Genomic DNA, 15,405 nt, shown 5'->3' on the forward strand with positions numbered 1-15,405 from the left:
AAAAATTATTTTAGCAAACATTTAAAATCTTAAGTTTTGCAATCCCAACATTTGTTTTTTATTTATTTTTCACCTTATAAATGAGAAGTAACATGGAGAGACATAACTAAAATATTAAAGTGCATTATTTATATTATATTGTCACTATTTCTTGATTAACACTATAATGCTACTTTATTTGCAATTAGGTTTTTGCCTTTTTTTTCCATTTTTGCCATGCTTTTTCCACTGTCCTTTTTGCCGGCAAAAAACCCAACCCTGAATGTGGGATGCTTAAATGTTGCAGGAGAGCAAGAAATTTTATTTAATGCTAATTACGTACTTTTGGCTGTTTGTATTTTTCAACTCTAGAATTTCTTAAAATTTACCTTACATTTTTAAAAAAATATACAGGAAAAAAATTTCATTCTTTGAAGAAAATTATAAAATTTAGACTCGGTACCTAAATGTTTTTTAATTTAAATAAATGTTTTTTGGGTACAAGTATATTTCGAGTTTCTGAAGAAAGTTTTGTTCTGATTCGGACAATTGTACAAGTGCCGATTCACACTTTCGGATGCAAGTCGGCAACGGTCCCCGTTGTTCAAATTATATTATATTTTTATATTTGTTTTGACGTAAAAGGGAAAATATAAGAGGGAGTGCGACTCGAATCAAAGTTGCCGTCCACCGGCAACTTTGCTATCTACGACGGGTGCCTCTATTCCAAATAACACATCCATTTTTTTAAACTGTATTATCAGTTGAAAATCTCATTTTCTGTCTTTTTTGAGTCGTGTCACTACTTTTTCAAGCGATGAAATATTTTTTTTTTTGGCTCACAGCTCAAAGAGAAATTACTTGCAAGAAAGAACTAAACGTGTATTAAATTTAAAAAGTGTTTTCCATATTTTGTGTTTGTGATCATTTTCATGAGTTGCAACATTTTGAACTAAAAATGTTACTATGCTTAAATTTCTTGACATAATGGAAATTCATTTCTGAAATCCAATTATCAGTACTTTAAAATATCGGAATAATAAGAAAACTGCTGGATATAAGTCAAATAAACATATATGCTACACATTAACCCAGCAGGTCTCAGTTAGGTGGGCCCAACCAGGGTGGACATTTAGGGGATCGGGCACAATTAGCCACCCCGATAAGGATCACGAATGTCATTTTTACATGATAGCCACTCCTCAAACAAGTTGTGTGGTCGCCAGTGAAGTCGAGTCTGTTCAGGTGCAGGACACCTGACCCTCCCCCTCATACCCACGATGCCAGAGAGTGGAATCGGGAGAATCCTTACCTTGCCGAGGGCCCTTCTCAGTTCCTCATTCTCGAGAGCCGTCTTCTCGGAGAGTGCTCGTAGCTCGGCCTAAAAGCAAGGAGATGGAATTAAAAGACGGGGTAAACACACTCGGAACGAAACACCGAAGATTGATTTTATTCAAATGCACCGGCACATTGTGCGCAATTTGGATTCGGTAAGGAATGTGGTTCCCCCTTCCAACGACCTCTAATAAACTCACTTTAAGGGGTCGCAGTACCTTTCAAAATTTTTTTTTTAAATTTAAGTAAATTTTATTTTTCTTTGAAACCATAACAGGCATCTTTGCTTTCATAATCAATAATTTACTATCAAAACTTTGAATATTGCCTACTTTTTTTATAAATTCAAAAAATGTAGGAAAATTTCAATTTTTTAAAATTCCTTATTAAAAAAAATTTTTGCTAAACGATCACAATCATCATCTCTAAAAATCCGTGCATTCATTTGCTTTAGTGTTTATTATAAAAAAATTTTGTGATTAGTTATGTAATAAATCGTAATTAAAAAAAATATATATTATCCTAATTGCAAAAAGTATTACTTTAAAGCTGCATCGTTAATAGAAAAAAAGCCTTAGGGATTTTTTTGACATGAAAACACAAAAAAAGGATCATCGAGAAAAATCACTTTAAAGTTTTTCTTTTGCATAAAAATACATAAAACCACTCATAACTTTTAAAATATTTGAACTAAAGCAATGAAACTTTTTCCCCTGTGTTTGGACTGATTTTTAGTTTTGAAATAAGCAATAAAAAAATTTTCCATCAGTTGATCATTTTTGAGGTACTGTAACCCCCTTAAAAGAAAAAACATGATTTTGCAAAAAAAAAGTAAAATTAGTGATTTCTTTTGAAATTTTTAAAGAATCATTCAAACACATTTCGAATACGTTTCTGAATATGTTCATTTGAACAAAAGAAAAGAGTCCAGATCATGGTCGTGCCCCAGTCCACCTCATCGTCAGGGGCAGAAACGTAGAAAAAGGAGAAACTGGTCCTTTGGACGGGCGACTACAAGATTTCGACAAAAACTCCCATGGGTCCCTTCATCTTCGCGCCCTGGTTTCAAAGAGTGAAAAAGTGAAGAGCAAATGACGAAAACACGAAAGCAAATTGATGAAAAGTGAAGTTGATCGGTGCTTTTCAACAGACACGACCGGGGAAGAGAAGGATACAACGGGCGTCTTTCTGTTTAGAGTCAACAAAATCTCATCTGTGCTCGGGATTAATTCGGTAGGGGCGCAAGAACAAAGGCTGTAGAAATTTTGTTGCGTCAAATGACCTTTATTTTGAGTATTTTCGAATCCACAGTAGATAAATTAAAGTTACATTTGTAAATTGAAATTACCTGCCTTCTTTTCTGCGGGAAGAAGTAATCCCAAGCGCCTAGTAGGATTGGAAACTTGCCGTGTCAGCCACGTTGGATAACCAACCAATGTGGTTATTTGGTTTGTTTACCCGGGGATACCAATCCCCGGGTCCGGGGATACCGGGGGTTAAACCCGGGGATACCTATCGTTCTGCTGGCTCTCGTCTGGTCTGATGTCTACAACCAATTGGATATCTGCTATGGTGTATCCTATGTCCAGTCCATGTGATGACTAGATGGAAATCAAGTACTTTGAACTGGAGAACCTGTGGCGCAGATCTGGGGTTTTTGAGGACTCATACCGGTGATATATTTTTATTGTATTTATTTAATGATCAGTCTGCAGCTGATGGTCTGTGATATTTTCTATTGTTGAATTGTTTATATGTTAATAAATTGTCATTGCCTTAAGCAGGGTTCATACTCATTTTTTAAAGTGAAAATGAAGGACTTTTTGAGGACTCGTGGGAAATAATAAGATAATTTTAGGCACACCATTTCAAAGTTTCCCAGGGGTAAAGTACTTGATACATATTTATATACACAAATGCATGACATTCTTCCAAAACTGCAGGAAAAGGTGCAATTGACTGTGATGCCCCATTAAGAGTGAATTATATTTTAAGATGTCAGAGATGAGAGTGGTCTGAGATCAAAAGGGATGAAATCCAAAAAAAAAAAAAAAAATCATGCAGAAAAGGGATGAGATCAAAATAGCCCTTGAAGTCCATGACATTCCAAAATTGAACAACAAATGGCAAATTTACCGAATTCAAAGATAATACGAACTTTTCCCTTATTAATTATCTTTGAAATAATTGGGTAGTGATTAATACAGTACACGGCATATTGTTCTTAAAGCATTGCATTTGTTTCTCAAATTTCAGTTATAAAAAAGATAAGGAAAATGAGGATAAATGTAGAAAATTATTTGTAAATTGAAGAAAGAGAACTAAAAGCTTTTTTCAAGGTATTTTAACAATGGTTCATTATTGCTTCGCATTTGTTATTGTTACTAGCATCCCATTTCGTACAAATTTGCTGCATTGCACCAATCTTTGCAAGTTTGTTTATTTCAATATAAATTTAAATTTTTTGAAAGAGAGGCAGAAATTTCTAGCCAGCCAAGTCCTAAATTAAGGGTTGAGGGAGCTAGAGTTCAATCTTGGCTGTATCACTAAATAATATCAATTTTTCATATTTTTTTTTAGAGAAAAATATATTTTTTTAACAAAAAACATTTGAATTTAAGATATAGAAAATTAGATCGTAAATTTTAAAATTAGGTTTATTTGTAAAATAAACATTTACAACAGAATAAAAAATCTAGGTTTTCCTTATCTGGTAGAACGTATTTTCACAGCGAGAATTGAAAATAAATAAATATATATAAGTATAAATAATTGGTTAACCTTTTCCCTTGTATTAGAACACACAATTTGGTTTTAAAAAACTTCATAACACTATTTCAGGATCAAAATAACTACTTGAAATTGTTTCATTTAATCATGAAATTCCAAAAAAACTCACGGGCTGCAACCAGGGTCGGCAAGTTTTTGCCGGGGGCGGAAAAACCAAGGAAAAAACCACGGTTTTTGCCACTTTTTGCCAAAGTGGAAAAAATAGATTTCGTGTTAACAACTTACAGACAGTTTTTTTTCCTTTTTATATAAAAGTAAAAGCATGAAAAGATTTTGATAAAATTTTAATTTTATTATTTTTATAGATTTTTAAAAAAAATAAGGTTTAACTTACTTTTAAAGTTATGGAGCATTTTTACTTTTAAATTTTTAAACATTAACATAAAATTTCAGTTTGTAACATCTAAGAAAAATAATTAACTTACAATGAAAATGTAATTAGCTTGCTTATTATAGCATTTTTTTCAGAATACTAAATATCTATATAAAGTATACTTAATCAAGATGCAACTATAAAATAAAAGAAATAAAAGTTGGCTCATTCTGAAAAAATTGTTTTAGCAAACATTTAAAATCTGAAGTTTTGCAATTCCAACATTTGTTTTTTATTTATTTCTGACCTTATAAATTAGAAGTAACATGGAGAGACATAACTAAAATATTAAAGTGCACATTATTTATATTATATTGTCACTATTTCTTGATTAACAATATAATGCTACTTTATTTGCAATTAGATTTTTGCCGTTTTTTTCCATTTTTGCCATGGTTTTTTCCACTGTCCCGGCAAAAAACCCAACCCTGGCTGCAACCATTAGAGATTCACCATAATTATTTTGAAGGTTTTCTTAAATGCATAAAAAAAGTAACCATGCCAAGTTTCAATACAATCTGAGACTGTGGGAGTTAGTCCACATTTTCTTGACTGAGTTTTGCATTTTTTAAAAATAAATTTAAGAAAAAAATATTATTGAAATAATGAATAAAATAAGTAGATATGAAGTAGCCTATGGTGAAAAAACCTTCCAACACTAAAAATGATTGAAATATTTGCAGGATGCAAAAAGATTGAAATCTCAAACAAGGCATGCAATTTTCGGCGAAACACGTTTTGACATCGTTGGCATGGTTTCCAAACATACGTTTTCGGCAGAAAACTTGGAGGATGAAGATTTGAAGGAAGAAAATAGAAAAACTAAGAAAAGGGGACAAACTTAATATAGTTTTGAAAAAATTAAGGACATTTTCAGAAATCTAAGGCCTTTTTCAGGGTTTTTTAAGGACCTTAATTTTGCTTGATGAAAATAAGGGTTTCTTAAGGGTTTTTTAAGGATGTACGAACCCTGTTTAACTTTGCCTATTTATCTCATCTCCAAATGATGACACACCACACCCTCTAATCTGGTTGGCATTGACCTAGTTGCCAGAATTAATGGTAAAATTTATTTGACCGACCAAGAAATGTCTTTTCTCGCAAAGAAAACCTAAGCGTTGTAAATGAAGGCAAGTTTCCTACAAATCACATGAGGCTTTCGGAAGGAAAATGGGAGCAAGACTTCACCTGACCACTAAAATTTACGTTCTGGTAGTCCAATGACGTCTTTGATGACTCATATCGGCAACAATCGTCCAATTTCATCCCGGATTGGGAAATATTCCAATCGATGGTTTCTTTCCTTTTTAAATATTTTTCTAGTCTCTTAATGCAATAAAAAAATGGAAGATGAACCCAGTACACTGCCTGCATTTCAAGTATAAGTAGACACGCAGCCACAGACATTTACGTAAACACTGTTTCTGACTAAGAATAATGGTTTGCAATTCAAATTACTATTATTCGCGTAATCGCATGTGTAAAAAAAATAATATTCATACAGTATAAGGTAAATAATTAGGAATACGTTTTATTTTTAAAAAAATCTTTTATATGTTTTTAAACAAAAAAAAAATTAAAAACCCTGCACAATGATGCACATAAGCCTTCTCAAAGCATTTGGACAGAGCAGATACGTAAGCACATGTTAGCTAAAGGAAAAACGAGCAGATAAAAAGCTTCACTCACATTTTCCTGGGCAAGTCTTAAAACAGCACTGACAGCTTCTTCAGCCTGAAAAGAAAGATGGAGCCCATTAACATTGGTCGGTTTGAATAAGAAACGAATCGCATCACAGTTTGCGATTCGAAACCTACGAATCGAAATATCGTAGATTGCTTGGAGAAATTTGCGATGCAAAGAATAAATAAGTGAATACTTTTGGAATGAGAAAGACAAAACTAGATGGAGATAGTTGCAGTGAGCTTGATTTTGGATGATCATTTTTATAAAACAGGGAGCAGATTGTTTTCATTCTCGTAATGCTATACATTTAATTTCTGAAAGTGTCATATCCTAAATATTCCTGCATTTGTAGAACCACTCATTTGCACCACTTCTTTTATTTTGTAAAAGAAAAGTGATCTTGATTTAAATCAAGTGATTTTTTAAAAAAATCATTGATTTAAATCAATTGATTTGAATTAAGTGATTTTTTAACAAAATCAGTTTGATTTTATTTTTATAAATTAATTTTGCAGTTTTTGAATGAATTTCTCTAAATTTGACTGCACTGCATTATACTATCCCAATTTCAGCAGGCTAAACTACATAGCTCCCTCTTTCTGTGTGTGTAACAGATTTTCACTCTCTATTGCTTTTACTCCAAAATTAGTTCAGAACAAAAAAAAAAATTCCATACACCATGACTAATATAGTTCAGAAAAATCATTGTTCAACATATTAATTTACACTAAAACGTGCACGATAATGGAAACTTTATCTTTAAGCAACGCATAAAACAAAATCACATCTTATCTACGCGTTATAACATATCTTTAAATTTTTAAAATGTATATTGAATAGTTATCTTAACTTTTAAAGTAAGTTGAATGGATTCATCTATTGTATGAAATCTATTATGTTCATAAATCTAAACAGGGGTCTGGCCAGAGGATATTTGGATCCGTTAACGGACCCTTCACAAAATTCCAATCAACCAAACGGACCTTTCACAAAATCTCGATCAACCAAAACGGACCCTTCACAAAATTCTGATAAACAAGATCGGATCTTTCACAAATTGTTTATTGAAAGAGCAAATGTGAAAGCAAAATAACGCATATTTCTGTGTATAAACCGATAATTTTTGGAACCTTTTCTGAAGTCAAATTAGAGGGATCAGGTTATACAAAATCGCCTAATTTTGCAAAAGAAAAAAAAAAGGGCACTCCTGCGATGCTCCTGCAAACGATAAATAATTGCTACTGCCAAATAAATATAATGCTTGTTGTTTGTTTTATCACAGCTAATTAGCAGCGGTGTTGTTGTAAGCTTTTCTGAAAAGGCGTTGGTAAGCACTTTTCTCCCCGCTCATGATTTAATAACAATAATAATATATGCCTGCGAAATGAACTTAAAACTGCAAAGGGATAGTAAGGGTGGGGGAAAAATACGGATCGCTTCAGATAGGGTTACCAACTTCAAAATTATCACCACTTAGCGTCTGGCGTTGAACCTTTATAATGAATTGATTAGAAAAAATTCTCATCATTTTACAGCTTGTCAATATTTGCGTTTTTAAGGAGCGGTGCGATGTTTAACTGTTATTTTGGGAGAAAATTATATGAGTTTTGATTTTTCGATGCTAAAAAGGATGATTAACAACTTTAAATAAACTCTTTTAATTACTGTTACTTTTTTTTTTTTTTTTTTTGTTCTTTAGATGTCTACCCTTTGAAAAACGCAATCTTTTAACATCCGATATGAAAATTATATTTTGTTCTTTTTTCAAACTAACTTCGCTTTATTAGGATGCAAATAAATGAAAAGTCTTTTTATTTTTGTTAGAACTCTCATTTCAAGTTTTTAAAGCAAAATTCCAATATCTTTTAAGAGGATAGATATAGATGGTTTATTTTTTATTTTTTGCTTCAACTGTGTCCACAGATATTAATGAAATGTTTATGATAGGACTCTAAACTGCAATTTTAAAATAATTTTATCAAAAATATTTTTTTTACAAGCCGTTTTTATACTTTTGATGCTTTCACTTTAAGAATTGCGATCTCTTTGCATCTGCTATGGGATTCCAATTTTTCGAATTTTTGGTGTTTATTACGCTTTGTCAAGAGATAAACAATTAAAATATCTTTTTATTTTTGTAAAAATCACAGAATTTATAAGTTTTAAACGAAATTCTGTGCTTTTTAAGAGTGTTGGGTCAAAAAGTCAAAAATGCTGACCCTTGTCTGAATTTTATTTTATTTATTTATTTTTTTTTTTTGTTACAAATATTTTAAATACTGTACAGAAATGTTTCTAGTATAATTTAACATAATGTAGAATGGTAGATAAATGTTGATACTTAAGAGAGCGATGCCCCCCGCACTAAATGACCAGAACGATATAAAAAACACTCCAGAATGATATTCTCGACATAGAAGAGGAAAACATTTAATTTTAAGTTTAATTGATGCAGTTTGTGCCATCTCTAAATTCTAAAATTTCGTTTTAGCATTTTTTTTTTTTTTTTTTTTTGCGAAATAATTTGATTTTTCACAAAATTAATTCTTTTTTCACAAAATTATTTTAATTTTTCACAAAAAACGGACCCTGTGAAAAATCCTGGACAGACCCCTGCTAAAGTAATTAATATCTACAAATTTTTGAACAGTTTAAAAAAAATCGGATTTAAATCAAAAAAATTGCGATTTAAATAAAAAAAATCCCACTTTTTTGATTATTTTATAATATAAAAAAAAAAACACAAACCCTGATAATAACTGAAGTCATTGTTGAAAATTTTTTACATCGTGTTTGTTTACTTGTTAAAAATGTAATTTACCAAATGTCGTAAAACTGCTCTTCAATTTTACAGAAATGCTATTTAAATTTCAAATTTGAGGAGCAATATTGCTCCTCAACTTATTTCCCACACTGCAAAGGAACCTAGATTTCGACACCAAAATTTTCCCCGACGCTTCTCGATGTAAAGAAGTCTTCAGGGGTGGATTCAATTTTTGATCTTTTGGTTTGCATTTTGAGAGAAAAGGAAATTTTGTGAAAGTTTTTCTTTCGGTGAAAAAAAAACCAACTAATTTTTGGGCATTTTTCAAAAAAAAAAAAAATACTGTCATATCGTATACGGCATGTTTTAGTTGTCACAACTCTAATCTGAAATCCCTTCGATCTGAAAAACCCTCACTCGGAATGACTTGAAAGCTGGAGGTTTTCTTTCAACCGCAACGATTTGGCTCAAAAGTGACGAAAGAACTGTTTTTACAAGCATAATTTTGTAAAAGGGCTAGTTTTAAGGACTTAAAAGTGGGCGCTTGTACAAGACAGAATATTATGAAGGGTCAGCAAGGCGAACCCAATCTGTGTCTGGATCTGTTAGAAAAATAGTTCATTTTTGCTCTTGGAGACATTTCCTTAAGATTTAAAAATGTTTTTAAAACATTTTTATGTAACGTAAATTACATTTTCAATTCAATCTCTGCCAAAAAGTCATCCCATCAGCTAACCTGCATGCAAAATCAGGGTTGGCAAAAACCCGTTTTTTTTTTTTAAAGGCCCATGGACCCACTGTTTTTTTAAATAAAACCCAACTAAAGCTAGGTTTTTAAAAAGAAATGTTTTTTTTTTTTTTTTTTTGTCTTTTTTTAGGAAAAATGTGGGGTATTTGTAGCATGTTCTAGCGTAAATATGTGGACAAAGAGCAAAAATTGTCTTGAGGTTAAAAAAAACTAGTTAAAATTCAGCATTTTCTGAAGAAAAGTATAAAAGACGACAAACCCCAAGAATGGTGAAGTGTCAGATTTTTTAGTTTCCGTGATTACCAACAGTTAAGGCAAAGTTACTTCTCGAGCGATAAATTCTATTGTTTGTTTTTTATTACTACACTTTTTTTTTGCATTTTACTTTATTGAATTTCATTTTGTTAAGCAAAACTTCTATGGAACCTCAAGTAGTTTAAACCCTTTTTACTGTATTCTAGCTCAATCAAGACATTTCTTTGAATTTTATGTTGCCTGTTTTTCTATTTCTGTGCACAGAGTAAGAAATGTTAAACTTTTTCGTAAGATAATGAAAATTCTGTTCATTCTACTCCGTCTTCTGTCCGACCGCTTGTGAAACCTGTTAATTTCTAAAAAATATACCTCGTTTATTCGAGATTTGTGACGTGGTGGTTTGCAGAAAATAATTCACATAAAAGTCTTTTAACTAGAGTAGTTTCATCTGTACAATCTACAAATATTGAGAAAATCCGATGTGACAGGACTTGGTCAAGATAACTTGAGTTATTTATTGACCAGTTAAAGAAAAAAGTTAAATGTATTTATTTAAAATCTTTGAAGTATTTTTTTAATGCCATTAAGAGTTAAGAAATACTAATAAAGTTCAAAATTCAATTTTTATGTTCATTGTCTGTGGTGATGAACAAATAAAAAATAAGTTTAAATTGTGAAAGTATTTAAATTAAATATTTTTTAAAAATCTTCTCAGAAAATTTAAAAAAAAAAAATCCCAAAAGAGGGCGAAATTTTTTTTTTTTTTTAAACCCATTGGGTAATGGGGTTTTTTCAAAAAAAAAAAAGACCATTGGGTCCAACCCGGTCAACCCTGTGCGAAATTCCCCGATGTGAAAGTCTATGATTCATGTTATTTTCCTTCCGTGATGATGTGGCGCAATGAGCAGAAGTTGAGTAACACTTGCTCATGCACAGCGAAAATAATTCCAAGAAGAGTTCATTTCAAACTTTATCACGTTATTCTGTCTAGCTGAGAACATTTAGAGCCCCTCCCCAAGACGAAAATACCCCCCCCCCCCCCTGAAAATTTCATTGGCATAGTCAATGTGGGCACCCCTGCAAAAGAGTATTTCAAAACATTAGATTACGGAAAATTTAGTTTTTCTTTGAAACAGAAATATTCAGAGAAAAATACTCGAACATACAGAGTTCATCTTGCCAAGTTCTTAATTTCCTTCTATTCAAGTGAATCCTGCAATTAAAATCAAAAGATACAAAACAACATTCAAACACAGTCATCATTACAGACATTAAAAAAATTAATCAATCACAATTCAAACATTTCAATTCCTCAGTATGTTTCAAAAGCAGCAAAAGAGTCAAGGATTTAAATAAGCAATCGTCAACACCCCCCCCCCCCTCCCCCCGGAAATCCCGCCTTCATTACTTTTTCTAGCTGATTCTGAAAAGTTAAAACAGGGTTGGGTTTCGGACTGTCCAAAACTGGTTCAGGACAGGACAGGTGGTTTTTATTGTCAAAAGTGTCTGAAACTGTCTAAAACTACGCTAAAGCTAAAGGGGTGCAATCTATCAATTATTGAGTATTTACTGCAACAGTCATAATGCATAAATATAGATATTAATGAGGTTTAAGTAATGATTATTTGATAATATTTTTCTCAAATGTTCATTTAAAAAACATTTTACTTAAAAAAATGGCCAATAATTATTAGATAAAAACTTCCTCGTGTAACCGTTGGTAGAGTTGTGTAACAGACACCGACAATTCTGATGAAACCAGATAGGATGAGGAAAGGATGACTCATGGACAGAGTTCTTCTTTTCCTCTTGAAAAAGTTCTTTATTTTTAGATCAAAAACCCTATTAAGTTCAAATGAACATTTATGTTCATAACCTTCCACCACTGCCTTGGAAATACACCAACTGGCTCAGAAATTTCACTCCGATAACACCTCCCTATTCACGGGCCCCACAGCAACATCAGTTTTTTTTTGCCGAGAATTCTTATTATTTAAATCCAAATGTACAACAGTCAGTTATTATTGGACACTTGTCTCTACTGGTGCCATTATCCCATTTGCTAAAAAATGGGAAATGAGGAGTTTTACGGAAAAGTCGGGTTATATTGGAAATGTCTGTTTCTTGACCCTGGTCTGTTACTGGTGCATGGGCGCCCATATGCAAAACTGTAAGGGGGGGGCTCAGATATTTTAACCATGGTTTAGCAGGATATTTTCCCCATGAAAACCAATTTCAGGACAGATTAGAGTCATTCAACTGGACATTTTTAATTACTTATTCATTTAATGGCTGAAGAAGAAATATTTTTACATTTCTGCAAAGAAAAAATACTAAACACAAGGAAGTTCTAATTTCTAAGAGGGGGGCTCGAGCCCCCCTTGCCCCCTATAGGGGTGGCCTTGTATCGGTGCCGTTACCTTATTCGCTAAAAAATGGGAAATGAGCAATTTTATGGAAAAGTCGGGTAATATTGAAAATGTCTGTATCTGGACCCTCGTCTGTTACCCCAGTTTCTCAAAAAATAGTTTCATCCATTTTGGACACTATTGTTTTGAACAAGATGGTAAAAACCTCGCCAACTCTGCTTTCATTTAAAAACATGCATAAACATAGGGAAGTTCAGTTACTATTATCAGAAAAATAAATAAATAAACTCATGCATATACCAATTGTAATTTTAATCAAGAATTCAACTTCTGTGTAACCGGATTAAAATCAGCTGCATAAACAAGTTGAATGCTCTCATTGAATAAATGTTCAATTTAAAACATGACATGAACATACATTTTATTCTGATTTTAATGTTTTTTCCCAGAATCCAATTTTTCCAAAATGTAGTTTCGGACACTTTCGGACAGGACGGTAAAAACCGGGGTTTTTACCTTCCCACTCTACATCACTAATTGCGTGTATTAAAAATAGTTTAATAAAGTTTCATCAAGAAGTACCGGGGAGCAAATGCAAATGAGCAAGGCAACAGAAAACAATATTTTGATTTCTTTTTGCTGTTTAATGTGAAAACTGTTTCTATACTTGCCACATTATCACTTAAACAGCAATAAAACAAATAAATAACATCATATTCTTAATAACTTCTCAGTTTATTCTTGAAAACATCCCTCCTGCTTCCTTTTTTTTCATTTTGGATATGACTAACCTAGATCGAGATTTTGAAATCCTGAAGTTAATCACTGAATTGCTTATACTTCTCCAATCATGACATTGAAAAGAAAGATTCTTTGGTTCACGATATGTTTCTTTCATAATTTCATCAAGTCTTTCCACAAAAAATCAACTGTGTAACACATACGTATGTATCAGTTTTACCAATTATTTTATATTTAGATTTTAAAAAAATGTCCATTCACTTCCTGTATTTTTTTGTAACATACCCAGTTTTAGGGTATTTACCCAGGCCTTGGGTAAATACCCAAAAAATATTTACCTACCCACTGGGTATTTACCCAATCCACATCACTAGATCCATGGCACAGAAAACGAATCATACAACCTTGAAGTCACACATTTACCAGCAATAAGTAACAAAGTAAGCGAATACGGTCGGACGCCGATTTAACGAACCCCTTTTTAACGAATTCCCTGTTTTAGCGAATTTTTCTCATTCCCCGACTAAAACGAAGGCAAAAAACCCTATTTACCGAATAATAAACCCTGAATTAACTAATTATTTTAACAGCTGGAAAAAGTTTTGTTTTGTTGATTTGAGTTTAAAATATTGGAATGTTTTTCAAATGATATATCCATCGTGTGCGAAGCAGAAAATACTTTTGTTAAGACGACAGGCAAGTGGGCTTCAATGAATAGCTATTCTGTTGCAGAAAGCGAGAATGAAACTCTCCTCAAAACTGTTACTTTTTGCTTCACATGGAATGGAAACCGTAAAAAATATATTTCATGCAGTTCGCTGTAATTGACACAGTATTTTCTTTTCTCCATAAAGTCGAAGGAGAACTATTTCGAGTCTAGTATCGAGGAAATTTTTTAATTGTCAGTGTCTATTACTCAGTACAAGATTTCAAATTAACTAGCGTGAAATAAGTGGCGGAATCCTGTGATATTTTTGTGCAGTTGCTCATTGGGGCTTTCAGATAAAATAAAAGCAATTTTTTTAAAAAAATTTCGCACCCTGATGTTACGAATAACCCTGACTTAACGTAAAAAAGTTTTGGTCCCGATGAATTCGTTGAATCGGGGTCCCACTGAAATAAAAATGGCGTCACTTGTTCTGATATTTCATTTCAAAGTAAACGAGACACGGAAGGGACGGAAATCATGAGTCAAGTCACTTTTGCAAAAGAGGAAAATAAATTTTATACTCCTTTGAAAGAGAACGGATTAAAATCTTACCTTTAGAACTCTTGAATTCGAACTTAACGGCTTTCTAGAGAGAACGCAAGTACACTATTATATTATATTAGGTGGTGCGGGAAAAAGAGAGAAAGGAGATTTTTGCAATTGTGGCTTCTCCTCTCTAACAGTTATGGAACCAGAGGGTTTTTTTTTTTTTTTTTTCAGTGTAAACACTGAACGCATGAAATCAATTTTTACCATAGGCTAAAAAGAAACTGCAATCATTGTTCAAACAAAGCACAATAAAAAAATCAAGTTAACGCCAGTGCTTCATATTGGAGAGGAAGAGCCCCCTGCAAAAACCTCTCTACCTTACCTCCGCACTGTAATTCTGTTTCTGTCCTGCATAAAACAAAAGCGTTTATAGGTTTGTGCAGCAGAGGCTTCAATAACCGAAGAAAGAGTAACTAGATCAAAAATAGTTTGTTTTCATGAAGTAGATAATGTGAATTCGTTTGCATTCTGTGAAATTCATATAGGCGCTCTTTACAAAGTTTGCTCATGAGTTTCGGTTTTTTCGTGTTCCCCGCGTTGATCAGAGTAAGTGAAGTTTGGAAAAATATCATATTTTAATGAAACTTTTAATGCCGGTTAAAGATATGAGCTTTTTTTTCTTTTTTGTTGATTGTTTTTGGTCTTTTTCCTTGACTATTAGTGTCTTTTTATTTACTTGAAGGATTATTGCAAGAGGATTTTCCCTTTTAAATTTGTCGGAGCTTTTGATTTTCACTCGGATAATTTTCAATTTTAATCGCACTTTTTTTCTTGTTTGATGACTTGTTATGTATAGAGAAGCAAAAAAGGTTCCTTTGGCCAAACAATAAATAAAATGAAAAGTTGGTCATTGTCAAGATTAAAAGTGGAACCCATAACGAGATAATATCTAGCCCCCCCCCCTCCCCCCCAATTAGTTTCCTAGTCCACTGATCGAAAAAAATATGCGAACGCTCAAAACTTCTCTCGGGAGAAAATTACTTCAATATGGAATGCGTTCATCGGTAATCGATCTCCTAATTAGTCGTGTGCAAAAACAAAAGCAGAGAATATTCTTTCGACCTTTGAGAATGTGAGACACTGAGGTAAAAGAAGACTGTGGGTAAT

At 32.5% G+C, this 15,405-nt stretch overlaps 1 long non-coding RNA gene across 1 annotated transcript; it reads right to left on the reverse strand.

The window, feature by feature from the left end:
* Window positions 1-1,290: 1,290 nt before the first annotated feature.
* LOC129232368 (uncharacterized) lies at window positions 1,291-14,361 on the reverse strand. The gene is made up of 4 exons (XR_008581343.1): window positions 14,302-14,361; window positions 11,097-11,143; window positions 6,167-6,211; window positions 1,291-1,360 (listed from the first exon to the last, which is right to left on the reverse strand). It is a non-coding gene; the product is annotated as an uncharacterized LOC129232368 (long non-coding RNA).
* Window positions 14,362-15,405: the final 1,044 nt, after the last annotated feature.

The sequence above is a fragment of the Uloborus diversus genome, unplaced genomic scaffold (genome assembly GCF_026930045.1).
Source record: "Uloborus diversus isolate 005 unplaced genomic scaffold, Udiv.v.3.1 scaffold_12, whole genome shotgun sequence".
NCBI classification, from domain to species: Eukaryota; Metazoa; Arthropoda; class Arachnida; order Araneae; family Uloboridae; genus Uloborus; species Uloborus diversus.